This window comes from Dermacentor variabilis, chromosome 10 (genome assembly GCF_050947875.1).
Source record: "Dermacentor variabilis isolate Ectoservices chromosome 10, ASM5094787v1, whole genome shotgun sequence".
NCBI lineage: Eukaryota > Metazoa > Arthropoda > Arachnida > Ixodida > Ixodidae > Dermacentor > Dermacentor variabilis.
The window spans coordinates 40,623,508-40,641,090 of record NC_134577.1 but is presented as its reverse complement, the minus strand read 5'-3'; the positions used below and the strand labels follow the sequence as shown (position 1 = coordinate 40,641,090).

Here is a 17,583-nt window from a genome sequence, read left to right as displayed (position 1 = left end):
ATAAGTATCCAACAAACAAAGATACCAAGGACGACGTAGTGGAAATGGAAATTCCTCGTATATAATATGGTTGCAGAAAGAAGGAGGCTTGAAGTGCGTAACAGTGGTAGAACAAGGATCGTCGCTGAAGCCAACCCGTTGACAAGACGATCTGTCGAAAGGTTGGCTCCGGCGACAATCCTTGTTTCTATCACAAACAACGGTAAGGATGGGCGGACGTCGGCTTGACTCATTCTTGCAAGAGTGAAGTGGCGGCGCATGTATTTTTGCTTATGCAGTTGCAGTCGTTGAATGGCAGACATCAGCAGTCGGGTAGCGCCGTTGATTTACTACACTTTCGCGTCAACGGCTTTCGTCGCCTATTTCTGACGAGAGACGCGCTAGTCATGAAACATGCAGCCGCACCATGTTATAAAGGTAACTGGGTGATTGTCACGTTCAACATTGTCATAAAACTGTTGCCATAAACGGTAATTGCGAAGCGCATATATAGATTCGTTCCTTTTCAAAAGCCATGACATTATGTCCCCGCTCTTCGGTTTGTCGTCAGTGAGCAAAGATGGCGCTCCTGAGTCAACCGCACAAGGTGCAGATTTGCAAAACACAATATCATCTGTTCTTTCTTAACTTCGAAAGAATCGCTATTGTGCCCAACCTTGGCAAAATTTTCTGAGGAAGACCATCGATTGATCGGATGTTTCTTGGAAGCAAATCATTGTTACACTAAAGGACTCTCTTCGTCCCTGAAGTTTCACTGAAGCTTGCGAAGATTCTGTCGCGCCTTTCATCTGGCTTACAAACGTCTGTGTCAGGCCTCACGTCTGCTGAATTTTCTTTTTTTTTTTTTGAAGTTCTGCTGCTCTGTTTGCTAGTCATTCGGGGTTCTCGGGTTCGAAGGATTTTCGTTCTTAAGCGCCGGATAACGGCGTTTGCGTTTCGTTCAAAGTATAGGAAGTCGTCGGGCGTTTATACGGGAGACCATTATTCGCACGACACGTTGGATGTCGTGTCAGCAAAGGCGGAGTTCTTCGCGCGGCAGCGCATTGCACGTGGAGAACGTGTTGAGTTTACCTAATTGTAACCGTTTGCTAAGCCTCCGCCGAACTCTACCTTAGTTACGTCGGGAGGGCAACGTAAGTAGGCTTATTCGAGTCATCAGATATGCCCCGACGTTCTTTAACGAGCCCTGCTGCTTCCGCGCACTGCTCTGTTGTCGGTTAATTCAGGTGAGGTAATTGGATTTGTGCGTCGGAGCGCCCTGCTCCCAGCTATTGTTAGACGCTTTGGCCGTACAAAAAGGGGGCCGTCAAAAGACCCTTCTGTCGGCAGCTCACTTTGAAAACATTAAATGTTTTTTTTTATTTGCTCCGCATAAAGGCATGTGTTGACAATGGCGCTAGCTATCTTTAACTGACGAGATAATGAGGAAACGTTGATTCACGAATGCGGCGCCGGATACTGCTTGTCCAACGGAGATATAATGGCTTATGTATATGGTGCTATGCACTCTGATACTCGCGTATGCGCAACATGCGCAAACAAAACGCGCTCTACTATCGCGAATGAAACTTCAAAAATACAGGAGCACACCTTAGGCAAAAGTGACCAGCGGCGCATTGTTCGCAGCCGTGCTGAGTTATTCAGACTAACTTTTGAAGTACGACTTCTTAGCTTATTAGTTACGTTTACTTATCCGAAATATTAAATATTTATTTTAGGGCACAAGTCATTGTTGAAATGTCGTCGCTCAAAGTAACAAAAGAAATTTTCGGTGTTGAAAGAAACTTTCGCTCGGCGCAGACTGGAACCCTAAAATGTCACGTGTGCACGCTTCATTGATGCCTCTTGACAGTGTTGCAAGTCAGGTTTGTTGGGATGGCATCTTTGAGTGCGAGGGCGCAAGAAGGTACATGAAAGAAACAGACAAGATCTGTGTATTTCATGCGCTTTCTTGCATCCTCGTCTGTATGCGCGACAGCAGGGCTCCAAGATGCCCCTTCCAATTCCTGCGTCACACAAAGACATGTTTGAGAAGCATGCCATCATCCCAACTACACTCGAAATCGCTGCTGGATAATGGTGGTGGGTTCCACGACCGCCGGAGACCGGTCTCAGAAATGGTCTACAGACGGCTAGACCAAATGATGATGGATGAAGACAGCAAAGATAGCCTGGGTCGCAATCATAAACCTAAAATTTGGGAGAGATACTAACGCGAAACACGAACCAATAGCATCACTATTTCTAAAAATGAATGGAAAGCAAACAGAGATTGTAAAAAAAAATATAGAGAAGAAAATGGACACGTTTCCTACAGCGGTCTGGGAATATGAGGAACTGGTAGACGTTATGTAGAAGGAAACAAGACAGACATGGAAAAAAAGAAAAACACGGTTGGATTGCAACAAAGAAACCACTTAGGTGGTGGAACAAGGAAATAAAGCAAACTGTAGAAGGGCGTAGGCAGACGCCAAGGGATCATCGAGAAGCGAGAAAGTTGGGATTACACGAAGAGGTGCTCCTTAGATGGGAGGAATACCGAGAAAAGGAAAGGAGTGGCAGGTGAACTCCTACAAAAGAAAATTAAATACACAAGTGAACGTTGGGTGTATAACACTTGAAAAAGAGAGAAAGGTGCATCAAAAAGATCCTGGAACCATGTAAAGGCTCCTGGAACTCCAACTGAAAGTATGCATACGACTGTAGGGGATGAAGACGATAACATCTGCGAAGGAAGACGATGCACTGCGGTACGTCACAGACACTGTTAGGGCTAACCTCGGCATCAAATAAAGCATAGTTCAGATCCAAACAGATCCAACATCAACAAAGAAGCCTCAGAGATGAAAATTTACCATAGAAAACTTTCACTGAACAAAGCAGAAATATTCCTAATAACACTGCCACAGGACCCGGTGAAATTCCAGCACAGGTAATAAACAAACCTAGGTCCAAAGCGCAAGACACTGTTGACAAATGTTACCGAAGAAGTCACTAAAACGAAGAATATTTCAGTTGGATGGTGCGAAAGCGAGAAGAACCTCATGTACAAAGGCAAGCGTGATAAGAATAGGACGAGCTCGTACAGGATAGTTACGGTAACGTCGGTGATCTACATAGAATGGCGCTGCAAGTTGTTAAATTAGAACTGTCGAAATTGGCGGAAAAAAATATTGTGCTTGGAGAAATACAGAATGATTTCAGACCGGGCAGACGCTTAGGAGATAATATTTTTGTTCTGACTCAGTGCATAGAGATTTCAGTAGCTCAGAACAGGCCTTAATGGATAGCATTTCTAGATATTAAGGGATCCTAGGACAACGTACACAGGGAGTTGTTATGGGACATTTTCCATCCCGAAGGCATAGGTAAAGATATTGTGGAGCTGCCGAGGGATATATGTAGACACAACTGAATACAAATTGTATGGCAAGGCCAGAAACGGAATGAAGTTGTGGGAATTTGCCAGGTTCTGAAGCAAGGATGTCCTCTGTTTCAATTGTGGTTCACGCTTTATGTTAAGGGCATATGGAAAGACGAGTGGAAAACAGTGAACTAGGGTTCGATTTATCATACACGCGTAATAGACGAATAGTGCAACAGAAGGTCCCCCGCACTGATGCTTGATGACGACATAAGGCTACTAGCGGACGATGGAAGAGATTTACAGACACTGCTCAATATGTGTGGCAACGCAACAACAAATGTAGGCCTTAAATTTAGCAGAGAAATCGGGGATTATGATCTTTAATGAAAATATGAGCATACCCTTATTCAAGCAATATATATATATATATATATATATATATATATATATATATATATATACCTCTGCTAATACATAAACAAATAAAAGACTTACTCAAGCACCCACCAAGATAACCTGAAAGAAAAGGGAAGCGGAATGCAGAAATAACGAAACATAGGAAAATTCAGGACCACTATAAATATTAGGTGGAGCGTGGAATCTGGAAAGGAGTCATGGTGCCAGTTCTGATGTTCGCAAATTTCATTCTGCGCGTAAAGTTTGACATATTGTTGGGGTTGGAAGTTAGCGAATGATCGGTCGAGCGCTTGGCTATGGGAGCCCACTCCAAAACCCTAAGCGAGGCAGGGCACGAGGACATGGGTTGGGCCTCGTTTGAAGTCAGAGAAACGCAGAGCAAAATTAGTGTTGAAGATAGACTCAGCAACAGGGGATCAAAATAAATGTGTGGCTAAAGTGCACAAGTATCTGTACCTAAGAAGCGTGGACGCAGAAAGGAGGAAGAAGTCAACAAAGTTGGCAACCAAGTACCGGGCAATCGAAAATGTAGATGGACAACCAGTAGTAATCAGAAAGAAAGTGTGAGAAACGGATACGGGGAATCGGATTGAAATAAAGGAAACGAATAAGACGAATGCGACCATAAAAAAAGGCAAACAAAACGTTGTTGGCTCAGACGGGCAGTGCGTCAAGGTGTCCCAAGAAAGGTCTTGCATACCGTGCTGGCAAACATGCGCACGCTAGCACAAACAAACGCCTACAGGCTCGCGCATGTACTGCGTACGTGCACGTGACAGCACAGCCAAAAAGTAACCGTGATCCTTGCCATTTATGAAACAGCACTGCTGAACAGCAAATGCAGTTCCAAGCTTTTGCCTGTTTACGTATTCTTGCGCCAAACACGTGCGCAGGTCCCCTCAATAACGTCAGGGCTCGGTGCGCAAAAATATTTTCCGAGTCCCGCAGACACCCGGACCACCGTACCCGTTTAACAGTCGCTGGCGCCGTATTTTTCCAGTCGGCGAAGAATTTTTGAATAAACAGAGGCAAAAAAAAAAAAAAAGGCGGTTTGACCTCCAGATGACGTGGACCTAATACGAAGCCTCCGCGGTTTTTCAGGGGACGGTTCTTACGAATGGTGTATAACTATTCATCAGCGAACGGTTACTGCCTTTGCGACATGTTGCGAACTGCTTTGGAATGTGTAGTACATGGTATTTGTTTCTGTGAGAACCAGTTACCTTTTTTGGCATCAAAGAGGTTCGTTACGGAATGGTACATATATACCCAGGGGCCCCAGGGCTGCATACCCGGGGACACATACCGAGTGACACACACACAGCTTCACCTAAAGGCACCAAGCTTTCCTATTACATCCTGTCAATAAAACATTATGTGGCGATTTCAGGGTAAATGCGTAGAATATATATATATATATATATATATATATATATATATATAAATTCATATATGATTAGAAGCCAACAATCATATCGAGGAAAACATAGGGGAACTCAGTTGTACTTATTAATTGAATTAAAGAAATGATAAATTAATGGAAATGAATGTGGATGAGAAGACAAATTGCCGCAGGTGGGTAACGATCCCACATCTTAGCATTGCACGTGCGATACTCTACCAATTGAGCTACCGTGGCGCCGTTTCCACATTCACTCTTCTAGGTATTTGTGTTTTACTACTAGAACTAACCCTGGGAGCGTTAGCCAGAGCCATCACCATATATATATATATATATATATATATATATATATATATATATATATATATATATATATATATATATATATATATATATATATATATATATATATATGCGCTTCTAAGCAACAGGTCACGGGATTGAATCCTGGCAACACTTGACTTCAGTCAATCGAGAGAACAGCCCGGCTTCAGGAAGGAATAAAATGGATCACGCTCATGACATCAATTGGGCAATTGAGGAATCTGCGGGAAACAGTAAACCTCCCCATATTGCTTCCAAGGAGTACGGAAGGCATACGTGAATACCATGGGAAATATCTATAAAGATTCTACAGCTACTTTGCTTCTCCACAAGACAAGTATGAAGTTACCTATTAAGACAGTATTAAGACAAGAGTCACGCAAGGCCACACAATCTCTCCAATGCATCTCCAATCTCTCCACTGCATGCCTTGAAGAAGTATTCAAGCTACTAGGCTCGTGGCTGGCAGAATTGCGCAGGCTGTCGGCATAAATTAACACTAAAAAGTTTATTGGTTATTCGTTAAATAATTGATTCCTAATCGAGGAGCACTAAATAAGGCCGCAGTTGTGAAGTAGGCTTTCAGAAATTACTTTTTATCATCTGTTTATTGGGTAAAAAAAGAAGGCTTATCGTAAGTGGAGAAAAAAGAAATCATGAGTCATTTCACTCTGTGAAGGTAGAAGACCAGCGAAGCTGTGTAGCACACCCCAAAGTGATGACACAGAATGTCGAACAAAGGTACGAACTCATTTAAAATTGAATTAACTATCAATTATGTGGTTTTACGCGCCAAAACCACGATCTGATTATGAGGCACGCGGTAGAGGAGGACTCCGGAAATTCGGACCATCTGTGGTTTCTTAACGTGTACCTAAATCAAACTACACGGGTGTTTTCGCATTTCGCGCCCGTCGAAATGCGGTCGCCGTGGCTGGGATTCGATCCTGCGACCTCGTGCTTAGAAGCCAAACACCGACGGACAAATTTGTTGCGTACCTTTCGTCAAGTTGACCACCGACCAAGGCGAACATATTTATTGTCTTCATCGGCGGTCATCGTGACGAAAGGTACGCACACCCTTTTATTTTTATACATCCGCGTTCATTCGTGTTATTGATCCGTTATATACATTTCGTGTTTTCATTTCGCGATATTTGTGGCCAAAAATTTGAGACCCAAATCGCCGCACCAACTGGCAGTGGGCCAGTGCCGTCAGCGCCTTCGCAGATGGGAACGCTTGCATCATGAGCGGCAACGGAACCAGCTGTGGAAGAAGACTACGAACGCCCGAGCAGTGGCACAAGCCATGGCTGATGATGGCAGTTTTGCTTCACACAGATTTGTTGAATGACATGAAACATGCAAGGAACCCAAGCCATAAGCAGCTTCGCTGTGATAAAGATTCGACTCTCTTTGATTCGGCTCCGAAACCTTAGTGTCATGCATCGTGGATGTCACCGCAATCATTTGTTCGAATGTGGGGCGTGTTTGCGCACCAGAACTCCTCCTTGAAACTGCGAAGCTTGAGCCTACGGTTCTTTTAGAGTGCAGTGGGATTCTTCTTTTACCCTTAGGCGCTAAGACAGCTGCGTGCCGTCACGTCATGCAACTGTGTGAGGTCACGTGACGTCATGGCAAGCTGGTGCCGCAACTTCAGAACGAGGTCACCCCATCTCTTTTGCTTCCGTATTTTTCTGGTTATTCAAACCTACTTTCGTCGTAAAAGAGACCGCGTATGTATTAGCAAAAGCGTAGGTTGGTTACAATAGCGTGTCCTAATGTTCCTCTTTGATGTCCCTTTAACGCGTCTTTTCCTCCACTAAGAAACCTTATTTTGAAAGATCGCTTTGGTAAGCTTGATTTGAACTCTGTACTCTCGGTTGTTCTCGCATACTAGGCTTATTTCGGGTTTAGTGTGATGAAAGCTCCCCGGGCTCGTCTGCGTAATCCGTGGTCACATGGATCACGCAGCGCCGCCTCAAAGACAGTGAAGGGTGCGTCTTGCCGTACAGGTAAGCATTTCGTTCAGCTGTAAAATGTGTTTATTATATTTCAGCCTGTGCGCGTTCCGTGTCGTTCTTTCTCAAAATGTTTTCTCTAGACAGGTCACCTTTCCTACTTCCCGATATTTAGCTGGTTTCTAAGACTGGGTGACGCCATTTCGCTGAGGACCAAGAACGATCCAAACGATCTGTCGGTTGTCATTGCTCGGAACTTCTGCCTAAAACTGTTTCTGTTTGTGTTCTTCATTTCTTTTGATTTGCGTTTTCTTTCGTGTCATCTTTTGGCAGCACCATTCGGTCAAATAGCTTCAAACTGGAATTCACTTCATGGACAAACGAAACTCGAACTGAACAGTCCAAACACAAGTTTTGCAAGGTTGCTACTTAGGGTGGGTTCAATGTTCATCGCTATATCGTATGCCAGTCTAGCAACCAAGGCAAGCCGGTAGGCATTCCGTGTATCTTCGTTGTTCAGCTTGAGTCCTCGGCTCATTGTTGTTCATGTTCTTCCTGAGGTCGTGGGCTTTGTTTGTGGATTGCGTAAACGTGCGCAATTCGTATTTCTCGGAAACAACGGTTTACCCTACGTCGGCAATAAGCGCATCAGGATATCCTCAGCCCCAAGCACAATTTTCTGATCTGCTGTTTTAAATTTTTGCTCCTGTTCAGGTTTTAGTTGTCGACACTAGTGCGCCAGTTGCCACTGCAGCATATTGCTGCGTCAACAACGTACAAGCTCCGTTTCCAGCAGGTTTTGCGCGCATTCTACTAATGCATAGTTTTCAGCATTTCGCTAGTAGCTCACGGCTGGTTAGTATATCTGACTTTTTTTCTTATTCCTGAGTTACTGGTTTTCTGACTAATTGGCTGAAGTTGATTTGTCGGTTAATAATCGAAAATAATTCGTCAAATAATGTATTTATTTATTCATTGCTTATTTATTTCTATGTTTGATTAATTGATTATTTGATTGATTGATTCATTCATTCATACATTTCACAAAACTATAACGGCTCTTTAGTACGAATACTGTAGATGGATGGATGGATGGATGGATGGATGGATGGATGGATGGATGGACGGACGGACGGACGGACGGACGGACGGACGGATAGCGACCGCGATGGCTAGAAAGAAACCTTACTATCATGTCGTGAAATAATACCGCGATTTATCGATAATGCTCACGAAAAGCCATGAAAATAGACCAGGCCTGAAGAAGAGGGAGGACAGAAACAACAGAACGGCGCTGTGGCTTTGTGTGTGCGCTTACTTATTTTTTCTTTCCTTCTCATTTTATTTTTTTTTTCGCGCTGAGACCTAATAAATCGATGGCAAGTGGTTCTAATCTCAGTCATCTATTGATCTCCGAACTTCTTCCCAGACTTGAATGAATCGCTCTGAACACTCGCCACGTTTTTCGCAGTGCCTTCACCTTCCTTTTCCCAACAATCAGACGACGTGGATGAATGTTCGTTCGCCAACAAAAAATTCCGTGCATCAGTAGTCTCTCCGTTCCGATTGAGTGACGCCGCAGCTCTGACGCTTTTACGACGCTGCACGCATTTATTGCGGGGAACTACAGAGCGGCTAAGTGTAAGAGATAAGCTGTCGCCATGCCGAGGACAGGTCCCCGATCCTGGATGCCCCTGTCCTGACTGCAGACAGAGGTGGCCTGCTTGTTACTATGGCAACGCCACTGAAGAAAGAGACAGCGTCGAGAGAGAGAGAGAGAGAGAGAGAGAGAGAGTGTGTGTGTGTGTGTGTGTGTGTGTGTGTGTGTGTGTGTGTGTGTGTGTGTGTGTGTGTGTGTGTGTGTGTGTGTGTGTGTGTGTGTGTGTGTGTGTGTGTGTGTGTGTGCGTGTGTGTGTGCGTGCAATTTGTTCTATTCTGTACTATTTCTGCACTATTCTGCATTCTGTACTAATCTGTACTATTTGAACGAGTTCTCATGAAGTGTGTCGTGACAATCTTTTTCTTCTTCTAACGCATTTGCAACAGAAAGTCTGGTTAGTCCCTAAACTTTCATATCCTGGAAGCAATATATCACTTGGTGTTTTCTATATATAGGATCTCAATATAAGCCAAACGGCCCTGTATGCCGCATGGCGACATTGACTGTTGCGCTTACGTTTCGTCCTTTCTCTTGTAGTCGAAGTTTGTTGCGTTTCTATTACGCAATATCCATGACTTCGTTCTGTTTCTTTTTCTTTTTATGCTCGAGAGTTGTCAAAGTTCTCTCTTTTCTTATCTCTTGAAAACATCTACACGGGAGACCATGCCCACCAAAAAGGCAAGTCCCCGAAGGAAACGATTCCGTCTCACGCCTCGGAAGTGCCGCAGCGTAGCCTTCGCAGCGTAGCCTTCGCAGCGTAGCCTTCGCAGCGTAGCCTTTCGAACCTGTCGTCCGTCATCCACCGGTTTGTAGTTCTCCGCTACCTTCAAGCATTAATCTCCCCCCTTCCTCGGAGCAAGCAGGGGTCTAGACAGCCTGCCACTATATGCTGTCGCAGCAGCGTCTGTTCAAGCGTGCACAAAGCGAACAAATATCAGCTTCACAGCGGTGTTTCCAGAAGCAATACCCGAGTTGAAGCAAACGCAGGGCGAACGTTTTTGCGCTATTTCATTTATTTTATATCTTTGTTTCCCTTAATGATATGTGGGCGATGTCACCAGCCTCTTCAAGCTGGAGGTTTCCTACGGGGCTTGCTTTTTAATACTTTACTCTGTGCTTCCTCTGCCGGAATAAAAGTCGCACTTAATCAATCACATGAAGTCTACGTCGAAGTAGCTAGCCTCATGCTCCCTCTATGCTCAAATTAAGTAATGAAATACTTCGTGTATATGCGTTGCATCAATCCAGCAGTGCGTGATTGCTTGATATATCGAACATTTGTCTGTCTATAAAACAATGTATTTAACATTCCATAAGCAAATTTACCCAAGACCAAAACTACGGTACGGGCAGCATACGGTAGCCATTACGAAGTCCTGACTAGCAGCTTGCCGCAATCCTTGAGAAGAAAAGTGTACATTCATTGCAGTCTACTGGTGCTAACTCATGGGGACGGAAACTTGGAGATTAACAAAAAAGGCTTGACAAGAAGTTGGGGAGCGCGCAAAGAGCGATGGAATGAGATATTATAAGTGTATCGTTGACAGACGGGAAAATAGCGATCGAGGTTTGAGAACAAACGGAACTTGCCGATGTTTTATAGTTGAGATTGAGAAATAGAAATGCTGTTGAAGAAAGCCTTTAATGCGTAGGGCAGATAACCGAGGTTATATTAGAACTACATAATGGATGCCAAAAGAAGTGTATGGTTTTGGATGACAGAGAATGAGATGGTGGGACAAAATTAGGAAGTTCGTCGCAATACGATGATCTAAGCTGGCACAAGACGGGTGGAGATGCCGTTGACGATCACGATGTCGTCATCGCCAAAAGAAATCAGCAGCAGCAGAAACAGCGAGAAACTCATTTGCTCTCCTCTACAACCCCGCAATACGCAGTATATCCGAGGCGATGTCAAAAACGTTCACTAATGTACCGAACGTTTACATTTTCCACGTTCGCAATTGTGTATGTTTACTTTCTATATGTGGGCAGACTATCTGGCCATTTCCATGGGCAAGGAAGCGCAAGAGTTCCCTGCAAGATTTGATAGGGGGAATCGGTGCACTGGTATAAAATGGAGTTACGTGTATGGTGGTCCAGCCAACATGGAAAATAATGGTTAGCACGTGTATTTGCCTAAATTTCTTTTCTGGCTTCAAACGGCTTCGTGTCTTTGCAAATTGGTCATTTTCAACAAAATTTTTCGCTATGAATGCAACAGTTTGCAACGCTCGCGCACGTGCGCGGAAAATGATTGCTTTCGTACATTTAGAAAAAAAAATGCAGTTTCCTGGTAGTTCCGAAGGATACAAGCGCAATAAATTGCACCACCAAGAATGTCTGAAGCCACGACGCTAAGGCGATGCCAATCCAAGGGCTACCCATGCACAAATGTTATTCTGAGAATCGTCGAATTCCGCCTTATTGTCGAATTCTGTAATGGCGGCATTTCGAGCCAATGTTAGGGTTGGCGTCTGACACCACGTGGCGACAGGTCATTCACCCTACCCTCTGAGCCGGAGCCCACGGGGGACCTCATCTCCTTCACCTCTCATGGTCGTGGCACCGTGGGTGCTACCTCATCCCCTTCACCTTCTCTTGGCCGGACCCCACGGCGCCGGAGAGATCATTCACCCGACCTTCTCCCCGGATTCGTCGAAAAGAGGATCGACTTCTCCTGCCCGTGCTCGGTATTGCAGGAGGAGGGGCCCTCTCTCCGTGCCTGTCACGTGTCATCGACGGAAGCAAGATCCCGCCCACACTTGTAGAGAGCTATTTAAGGGGCTCTGAAATGTACTTTGAGAGACTTCATACTTGATACTTCATACTTCATGCCCTTCTCATTTTATTTCGTCTACCTTTGAATAAACAGTGCAAGTTTCGCACTAGCAAATCGTCTCGCCCCTGCTTGGTCGCTATGATCTACCGGATGCCTGCAGCCCGCCGACAACGCCACGCTACCCAATAAGTAATGTCGGTCGAGCTTCGATAGTCAGGCGCCGCTACTTCTCGGCAGCAGTACGGTACGCTACCCTGGAGTACGCAACACCAATCAGGGACGCCGTAAAAGCGCTCTGAGCCAACCAGGGATCACAAGATGGTGAATTCGACTACGTGGTGGAGTTTCACAATGTGCAGAATGGCACATCCACCCTTGCTAGCTCAACGATCGCAATTACGGTGCTCAGTCTAGGGATTTTGTATAAACCTTATGACCAGAGGTACACGACGTCAGCTACTCGTCGCACGAAAAGCGATAAAACTGTATCGACAATAAGGTAATTTTTCTCAGTGTTTCTCATTACGCGCACAAGGGGGAGTGAATGAGCTCGCTTATCCGGCCGAGCTTGATATAGCTTGTTTATTTTTTTCTCTTTCTTTGTCTTTATTTCTTAATAATTTATATATATATATATATATATATATATATATATATACTTACTTTAGTGAGTATTTATTTCCACTGCAGCAGTCTCATTAGGCTGGCGACGGCGTCTGTCAAATTTAATGAATAGGTGAATTATCTATCAGTTAAGCTGCTGCCTGTTGCAGCGAGGACGGCTTTATTTCTGGTAGTGCTTGCGGTATTAAGTTCACCGCGGCTAAAACAAATTACTGGCCAGCGCGCTTGAAAAGTATTCGATTCAATAGCCGCATAATCCGATCTCATATTGAGGCAGGAACAACGTTCTACAAGTACGCAAAGTCAAATACGAATATATTACCAGCGTGACTATAAATGCATCCAGAATCCAGAACGTACGGCTTTTCTAGGTCCAATCATTCCTTTGAAGAGGTAACTCTACCTCAGCAGTTCGTATTTAATTGCCTCGGAAGGAACAAATCATTTTGCTCGTCATTGACCAAACTTGATTTTTATGAAGTTTCTTACATTTCAAACGGAAAGTTTATAAGCACTGATTGTGAGGAGCCGATTCTCTTATTTAAGTCTTCTATGTCTTTAACAAGAATCGTTGTTAGAAGTACTAACTACTCAAATATTTATCTAGAAGTACGAATTACCAAAGAAGAGTTCTCAACTATCAAAGTATTACTATGCGAATTCGCAATCAAAAAAGCCATATCAACTAGCACGTCCAAATCGGACAAAATTGACTCGCGTTCGTAAATTATAAATCGAAGTGTACAGCTAATTTGCAAAACAAGAAAGAATCAAAATAAACTTTTTGCAGACCTCTTATTTTCACCGGTTTTCAACAATTTCGCAAATGCTGAAGCATTGTGCATCGAATTCGTGCGCTTTTCGGTATGTCTTGCTTTGTTTGTTTTTCAAAGTTACATGTGAAGTTGATGCAGGAATGCTATCGCAGTTTTCCACTTTTCGAGAATTGTTTAAAGGGGCATTGGTAGCACATATCCTTTCGCACTTACCTCCAGGACGGTCACACAATCTCCGAGGGTCGAACGAAACGCCTTCTTTACGTTCTGTCGTGCGGGTACGTCGGCAGCTCGCAGATCGGGTAAGCGAAGAACGCCGCACTCCGAACCCGGGTTTGAAAGGATTCCTAAGCTAAAGAGTTTCGACCAAGATGGCTTGTTGGCGACAGACCTCGAAGGTGTGAAACTCTGGAAGCAGACGACCAGTTCCAGTAAGTTGTTAGCGCTCGGGCCGGCTTTCTATACGCTTGGAGCCACGTCATCCACAGAGACCAAATCAAAGCTCGCGATTGTCCTCGGTGAGCCGCAGCGAGCTCTATCGAGCGGTACCTACGCTTCGCAGCTACATGCTATATACTGTAGTGCTTAACTTTAGCAGGCAGTATAGCGCAATGGTTGCTATGTGCACGACAGGGAGTGGAGTGCGCGCTCGCGCTCATGTTCTCCGGTATGGCCGTGCTACGTAGTGCGGGCCGCCTTTGTATTACACCAGCTTGACTGACGGACAACAGTCGCATCTTAATTGAGAATTTCGAAGCGTTATCATTAGCTCACTGCAAAGCGATGTCTGCCAAGGTGATTAGCCCAGGAGGGGTCCAGGGCCCATGAGTCGGCGCGCGCTGGCAAGTGTACCTGTGGTCTGAGCTTACATTTTGCCTGGCTTGAGGCTAGTTGAGTGTTCGAAACTAATAAAAAAATAGCGTGACCGGATGGCTACGACACTCATAAGCAGCGCGGCCAAATTTTCATTCCCATGGCGGCTGGCGCGGTCCAGCGTTAGCAGGCGATATAGGCGACAGTATACGATATTTGTACTTCCGGAAGTAACTGATTTCGGATCGAAATTTGAAACGCCCGATTTCGTTTACTTCCCGTGTTTATTAATAGAGGGTCTGAAAAACAAACAAAGAGGAAAGGTAGCGAAGTCAATGATATGAGCGACCGGTTTGCTACAGTACACCGTTTTGCTTTCGGTTTGCATCAATACACCGCTTTCGACCTCCACGCGCCGCGAACAACCGCAAGCTTTGGCTGAGATGTTCACAGCAGCGTATGATATCTGCGTGCTGTGCTATTTCGCCAAGACCGAGGGGTGGTTCAGGGGCCCTTTAAATGCATTTTGAGCTCTGGATCCTTTTTTTTTTCTTCTTTCCAGCAGTCTGCACAATTTTGTTTATTATCTTAACTGCATCATTCGAACCCCTTGAACTTTCACTTATGAGAGTATCACACCTTATCTCTTTTCAACTTTTCAACCCGTCTTTGGTTGTTATTGAAACATACAGCCGTGACAGACTTCACTGGCATTAGACTTACTACATGAACAAAAAGCGAAAAAAAATAGCTGCCAAGCCCTCGAAAGAGTGCAGGAACCTCAAATATGGCAACAATTAAGCAGGTTGCTTTTGTTAAGTAACCATTAATAAGCATTTTATCTCTTTCAAACGTTTCTTGCCATGTTTTTTTTTCTTGTTGTACCGCTTTTTATTATTTAGTTTTCTACCGTATTCACATCTATTTCTATGCGGCCTTACCTTCTCGGCTTATTTATTTATTTATTTATTTATTTATTTATTTAATAAAAGATACGGGGAGTCACATCACACAACATCCCCTCCGATATGATATGGTCACTGTACGAAAAAACTACCCACCCCGTACCATCGGTATACTGACGCTCGTAACGACGTTGCATGCATATGCTTGCAACTTGTGTTACTGTATTCGTCGTTTTTCTATATATTTTCATCGTTCTTTCTTATTTCTTTTTCTTTTCAGAGTAGTGTTCGGACTTTTCAATAGGCGAACGAAACTTTTTATTTATTTATTTATTGCGTTAGACTATGTTGGCATTTCATTGCAATCGATGAATATCTATATGCTCGTTTGAATGATGATGGCAATCGTGTTTTGTCCCATGTTTTGTATAGCACGTACGATCTATGTGTATGCGCCTAAAGAAAAGAAAATTGAAACATTCATTTTCGTCCCATATTATCCTTATTACTGCGCCGTATTTTGTAGTTGTCGATATTTCTCTTGATTCAGGGCATGCATTTACGCATGTTTTATTGACACCTCGAACTGGCCTCCGACTATGCGTCTGTGCATTTTGTGCGCACCAGTTTTCACCGAAAGAATCCTTGGGCAAAATAGGCTGGAATGAAAATCCAGCTGTCTTGGCAAAGTTTTCATCTCGCTTCTAGATGTAGCATACGCGAATGCATAAAAAAAAACGCTATACATAGCTGCGCTACTTACTTAAATTGAAAGCCTGTTGTACTTAAATGTTAAAAAGTTAAAAGTTGTTAAATTAAATGTTAAATTAAATTAACTGTTAAAAGTTGTACTTAAATTGTAAGCCTGTTATTAGCATACATAGTTTCAAAATAACAATAATGCCTCTACAGGCATTTGTATACCTCAGTTAGTGCGTCATGATGTGAAGGTAAGCCATCTCCTCTGAATTTCACATTCTATAAAATGTGTATCCGTTTGCATTCGCTTAACTCGTAGAAGTTATGCGATAACTTGATTGTTTCTGCAAAGTGTCACAACCCTTCTTTATTTATGCAAGTGTAGATAAGTATACCATAAAAAGGAAACAGCGTAGTACTTAACTTCTCACTAAATCTTTAATGGGGAACTTTGGTTATTAGTCGAGACGTCGCAAAGAATGATAACAAATGTTGATGCAGGTACTCGATCAATCTTGATGCCAACGTGTAACTGTCTTTTTCCTCGGGCCGAAGGGAGCTCCTGAATAGTCGAACACGTTCTCACGTTTAAGTTTACTCAATTCAGAGAAGGTGTGAGACTAATAGATCGGCCGCAAAACAACCTCGGCAAAAAATTTTTTTTTAGTTACGCAATGAAAGATAAGTATGCACACACAAAAAAAGCAACAACGCAAGACCTAACTTCTCACTAAACTTTGAATGACCAACTTTGGTTATTTAACATAGGCGCTACAAAAAAAACAATGCTGAATGCAGGCGCAGGTAATTATAAACTCACCTGATCAATCTTACGGTGACGGCATTCCTGTTTTCTGTCATTTTTTTTTCTTTGCCCGGGTTTTTTGTCGCGCAGCGCTGTATCGAGTAAAGTTTTGTTGGTCGGGACTCACCGGAGTTGAGCGTAGCGGGCAGGCAGGCAGAGGCCGCTCCTTTGATTGAGAAAAAAAAAACGCGATGATGAGGAGGAGAAGGAGGATGAAGAGGAAGTTGCGCCGCAGCCGCGTGGCCTCTCGGAATCCGGCGCGAGCGCTTCGAAACACCGACCGAGAGCGAGTGCGGCGACAGCGAAGACGCGCCGCCTAGACCGCGCGCACGGGCGCGCGCTGACGCACCGCGTTGGCCGAGGGCGACGCTGGCGCCGCGTCGCGGATCCCGCCGTCAGTTCGCATGAAGCGCGCGCGCGAATTAAGCGTTTGTAGATTCGGCGTTGTGCAAGCGACGATGCTAACCTGAAAATATGATTTCGCTGACGCAGAAAAAAAAAGAAAAAGAAAGAAAAAATTGAAAGAAATGGATCGAGTAGCAATATATAAGATACACAAACCGCCGGCTTATATTATTGATTTCTTTACTCATCTGATCAAAGAACTTACTGCGACGGCACTCGAGATTGGACGGCTGGGTATCCTTTTCAAACTTCGGTTGAAAAAAGAACGTACTGAAACTGCGCAGTATGTTATATGAGACGCTGTTGGGTAGACACCTGTATAAATTTCGGCCACCCACGTTTCTTTAGAGTTCGCCAGTAGCAAGAGAGCGGGGGCGTTCGTTCATTTCGCGCCCATCGAAATGCGGCCGCCGGTACTAGGAATCGAACCCGCGACCCCCCGCAATCAGCGGCGCAACCTGAGGGTGCGGGGTCAAATGCTAGTCGCGGTAGCCGCATTTCGATGGGGGACAAATGCAAGGACGCCCGTGTGCCTTCCATTGGGTGCACGCGAAGTAACCTCAGATGGTCAAACTTAGCCCGGAGTCCCCCACTACGGGGTGCCTCATAATCATATCGTGGTTTCGGCCCGTACTACACTCTA

At 44.3% G+C, this 17,583-nt stretch overlaps 1 protein-coding gene across 1 annotated transcript in view; it reads right to left on the bottom strand.

Annotated features, from left to right (window-relative positions):
* The window catches only part of LOC142560389 (QRFP-like peptide receptor), a 99,080-nt gene extending 82,212 nt beyond the window's left edge, over positions 1–16,868 (bottom strand). Inside the window, exon 1 of the mRNA XM_075672449.1 lies at positions 16,663–16,868. The gene's annotated coding sequence lies outside the window, so the exon portion shown is untranslated. The remainder of the gene's footprint in view (positions 1–16,662) is intronic.
* Positions 16,869–17,583: the final 715 nt, after the last annotated feature.